General features: G+C 32.4%; 1 long non-coding RNA gene across 2 annotated transcripts in view; it reads right to left on the bottom strand.

The window, feature by feature from the left end:
• The window catches only part of LOC109834098, a 7737-nt gene extending 4181 nt beyond the window's left edge, over positions 1 to 3556 (bottom strand). For both annotated transcript variants that reach the window (XR_002245448.1, XR_002245449.1), the window contains exons 1-3: positions 3219 to 3556; positions 2477 to 2572; positions 889 to 1067 (exon numbers count right to left, since the gene is read on the bottom strand). This is a non-coding gene — a long non-coding RNA (uncharacterized LOC109834098). The remainder of the gene's footprint in view (positions 1 to 888; positions 1068 to 2476; positions 2573 to 3218) is intronic.

The following is a 4970-nucleotide window of genomic DNA, read 5'->3' as shown; positions in this document are numbered from 1 at the left end:
CTACTTTCTCCACGTAATACGTTAAGAAAAGCAAATATTAGTTTCTTTTGTCTGTCAAACATATCAACTGACAATATAATAAAAAATAGAACAAATCCATACAATTGAATAAATAAATAATAAACTAATCACATCTAGGGTTTACAAAACCAATCAATATATAATTAAATAAATAAATAAATAAGAAAAAATCATGCAAAATAATTTTAAAAATAATATTTGTTGGTCATAACTCATAATAATAAAAATAAGAGAAGAATGAAAAGTAGAAAAATTGTACCTTGAGGTTTAGTGAATACACATTGTCTCTAGAACTATGAATAAAACCGCAAAACTCAATGGAACTCTTGAGTTTAGGGAAAATAGTGAGAGAGATTGGTTGATATGAGTAGACTTTGAAATTTAGATTTATTGGAAAAAAGTCTAAAACAATGAAGGCGAAACAATCGAATGGGGGGGCGGGGGGTGTCTGCGAATGATATGTTGGGAAAACCTCTTAATAGATTCGGACTGGTATTTACATGGTTTGAAGAATTGAATTTTGAAACCAAACTTAAGAGAATTGTCCAAAGTGTTTTTATTTTTATTTTTAATTTTTTTTGCCTTAAGACCTGGGCTTGTGGGCTTTGTTTACTCATAGCTTTGCTCATGGGGGAGCCAATTTAACACCAATTACATATGGAATTATGCATTTTACGTGTGGGCTTGAGGGGCCATGGCCTCCCCCCGCCCCTTCTAAGCTCCACCCATGACACAAGTCTTCAATAAGTCTACGACATACATCAAAATGAGTATACTATATCTGTCAAGTTAATAACTTAATATGTCTGAAATATGTTAAGTTATGTTGTAAATTTTAGGCTACATCAAAAGGAGTATCAGACATACCTATCAAGTACTGGAGTATCCAAGTGTTCGGTAGATGTATTGCGTTACATATTCTGTCAGTAAGGTCCAAAATAGTCAGCCACAACAGAAGGATTCTTCATAAAAGCACATGATTGGAACTGCAGTTCATCGAGAAATTAGCCATCTATCGATCATTGATGCATTCTAGGATTGTGTATCTGCATGAGAATACATGCAGGCATCAGAAAGATTTTAATGTTACAGGAATATGTTTTTTGAAAGCTAGTGAAATTTTCATATCAGTAATAAATTGCTACTAGAAATGTGTGAATCCAGTTCTTCTATAGTTGATTGTTAATGTCAAGCTTGCTTCATATATATTGGTAATTTGTCAGCCCACAAACCCATAAGGTTAATCTTTTAGGAAACTTCATTAATTACCACGGGTTATGATAGACTGGGCTTCAATAGGCATGCGATTAAACTTCATTTCTGGCAACTTATTTTGAGAAAACTCACTCCTGGTGGCTTACAAGTATATTTATCTCTTGCCACTTGTAATGCCAGTTTTCCAAGTGAGTCATGCTTTGTTAGAGGCTTTATCATGTGGCCTACAAGCCAACATGAGAGGAGGAGAGAGGGAGGTTATGTTGTGCCTGTGTGCTTGGTGGTGGGGATTGCAGGGTGGTGGGTGATGCAAATTTTTAAGTATGCCATTTATATGAATTTTTGCAGACTTTTATGCAAATTTCTTAACATAGATAGATTTCTATGCTAAGGAGGCACGCAAAGGTTGTATCCTACTACATTGTTTGTTTCCATTTCCTAATTCCAGCAGCCTCTTTCGGCTCAAGTTTATAAAGCCTATAGAAATACATCACATCAATTTAAAGAAATATAGTGGTTAAGTAATAAGTCATTCGATAGAAAATGAGTTGAATTATTTATTTATTTTTACCAAGAGTTATGCTTTTCCAGTTTATTTTGCATGGCGAAGACCCCTGTTGCCTGACTTGATTGGATTGAAACATCTATAAGCATTGGAGTTCAACAATTTAATCTTAAGACCCAACTGAATATTGTAATGTCCATTCTAATCCTGACTTATCCCAGTTGCAGTCTGATGTTGCCTTGTTATCTAGATTGTGATCCTAAGTCCATGACAACATTGCATCAAGATAAAAATTACTACCTTGATTATTAGGTGATTCAAAATAATGTTAATTACAAGTTATTATTCTTTTCATTACTCTTTGATTTTTTTCCCCACTCTCTGTTTGCTTCCCTTCTCATTTTCTCTTTATTTTTACTTTCTTCATTCTCCTTTGTCTTTCCATATTCTCTATTGCACTTTTGTTTAATTGGACACCCAAAAGGAAGTTTCAGCTCTGAATCCTGTTGCCACTCAACATATTTTGTGTGGATAAACTATTTCAGAAAATACAAGAATAGAAAGTGAAAACTGCAGATGCCCTTCCGAGAATTTTCATTAAATGATACACAAATAATGAACTCAGCAAAGTTTAGGACTTGTTAAGCTTTAAACAACTAGCATTCATTATAAGAAAATGAAAAGCAATGTACACAATGAAAAAAAAAGAACATGTGAGTTGAACAATTCACTTACCATGTGTGTGGACATTGCAACAAGATCTTCAAGTTGCAAGATGTTCTTTGCAGTGCAGAATGGGCTTCCGGATCCCACATCTGGCTTAACCAATCCCTGTCAAGAATCATAACAAATTCAAAATCTTAATCCAAATTCCAAATAAACAACTGTTTGGGCGAATCCTAAATTGATTAAAACTTATAAATCTCTTTAAGGCACTGATGAAACAGGCAACATGCTACCTTAATCATTGAGTTTCAGATGAATGACCACTAAGGGCATTTTAAAGTCAACTAAACTTTCCAAATTTCTATGAGGCATTTGATCAAACAGGAAACGTGCAAATGTGATCAATTAAAAATCAGATGAACAACCACTAGGGTCATCTTAAAATCAACTAATTCTCCTAAGTTTCGGCATTTGGACCAAACAGCGACATGCAACTATAACTGATTAACTTTCAGACGAACAACCACTAGAGCCAACTCAAAATCAGCCAAATTTACAAAATTTCTGAGACACGGGCAACAAGTAACTAAACCGATTAAATTTCAGATGAACAAACAACTGGGGCCAATTCAAAATAAACTAAGTTTGCCAAGTTTCGCTTAGGCATTGAATCAAACAGGCAGCATACATCAATAATCAATTAAAATTCAGATGACGGACCACAAAAGCCCATTCATTCATAAACATCTCTGAGGTATTAAATCAAACGGGTAATATGCAACCTTAATCAATTAAAGTTCAGATGAATTACCGATATATCGGAAGGGGGAAAAAACAGGCAATATGCAACCTCAAACAATTAAATTTTGAGCCATCATGAAGTCAACGAACTCCCCTAGATTTCTCTTGCGCATTTGATCAAACAACCAACATGCAACCTCCATTTAATGCCACCTGTCATTTTTTTTCCGTTCCTTTTTCTCTTGGAATTCACATAAAATTTCCATATGAAATAATTTCTTTGATAGTGATGGGCAATTGCTGAGGAATTAAGGGGAAGAAACAAAGGCAACGGTCCCCTGTCTGAGGAATTTAAGCTTTCCTCAATTTAAAAAATAACCAACGTTTAAAAGCCCATCAACGTTTTTTTTTTCCACGCTTCTCCTGAATTTTGATGATACATCAATCGCTGGCAGGACAGGCTTACAATTTTTAATTTTTTGCTGACGCGGCAACAACGTGGCAGCACAAATTTTAACTTTTGCTTTTATTTTTTTGACGTGGTAGTGATATGGTAGAGCCACCTCACCGTCCTTATATGATTTAGATATAAACAACGTTTTCGTCACACCTCCTTCATATACAGGCATACTATGCTCGAGATAATTAATCTTCTCATCATACGAATAAAGGATTAAGATTTGATCGTTCATTATTACCTCTGAGGAGAGTTTTTTTTAATATCAACTGGTATTACACAAAAACACTAAAAATAATAGTTACAATTAAATTCCCTAATTTAAAATTACATATTCAATTTTTACAATTCCATTATTTTTACCATAGGTCAAACCCTAAAATTTTCATTTCCATAATTTTTACAATTCCCTAATTTAAATAATTTAAACAATATTCACTTTTAACAATTCAATTAACTAATTTTTACAATTTTCCCTTCCAACTTCATATACAAATTTTCATAAATTTTTCTTCACAACATTCGAAAATAATTCAAAAATTAATCCAAAATCTGAACTATAACAAGCTATTATGATGAAATAGTAAGAATATGTAAAAAAATTACGAGCAAAAATAAAAAAAGTTTAAAGATTTTACCAAAAATTAGTTCAAGTACTTAATTTGAGATCCGGCTGATTTCGACCCTAAATTAAGGAGGTCGGCGTCGGTGAATAGAAGTGATCAGAGATGGTTGGATGGAGGGGAAAGGAGTGTAGGTGGCAGATCTAGGGGGAGGGGAGCAGAGATGAGAAGAGAGAGAAGTTATCCTAATCTAATCTAATTATTCTATCTTCTTTGAATTGGTAACAAAATAATTTATTCTATTCATAATGAGACTTAACATGTTATTGAATAAAATAGATATGTTTCATATAATTCAAATCATTTACTTATTTCAGTTCATAGAGAAGTCTAAAAAATATATGCTAGCCAGCACCTAAAAGTTTTTGGACTTTGTATAAAAATATTCTTCAAATTTTTTAAATTGCAAAAACGCCCCTACAAATTTAAAATTTTATTAAATCATCTTAAAAATTATAAACTTTACTTATCTCAATTTAGTGAGAAATCTAAAAAATATATGCTAACTAGAAACTAAAAGTTTTTTATCTTTGGAGAAAATATCTTGTAAATTTTAAAAATTATAAAAACACCCCTAAAAATTCAAAATTTATAAAAAACACCTTGAAAATTTCAAACCTATAAACATATTGAAAACCTAAAATAACACAAACAACCCCCAAAAATTTATGAAATTTGCAATACACACTCTGATTTTTTTACAAATTGCAAAATAAAACCCTCAAAATTATAAAATTTATAA

Source organism: Asparagus officinalis, chromosome 3 (genome assembly GCF_001876935.1).
Source record: "Asparagus officinalis chromosome 3, Aspof.V1, whole genome shotgun sequence".
NCBI lineage: Eukaryota > Viridiplantae > Streptophyta > Magnoliopsida > Asparagales > Asparagaceae > Asparagus > Asparagus officinalis.
This window is presented reverse-complemented; position numbering and strand designations above follow the sequence as displayed.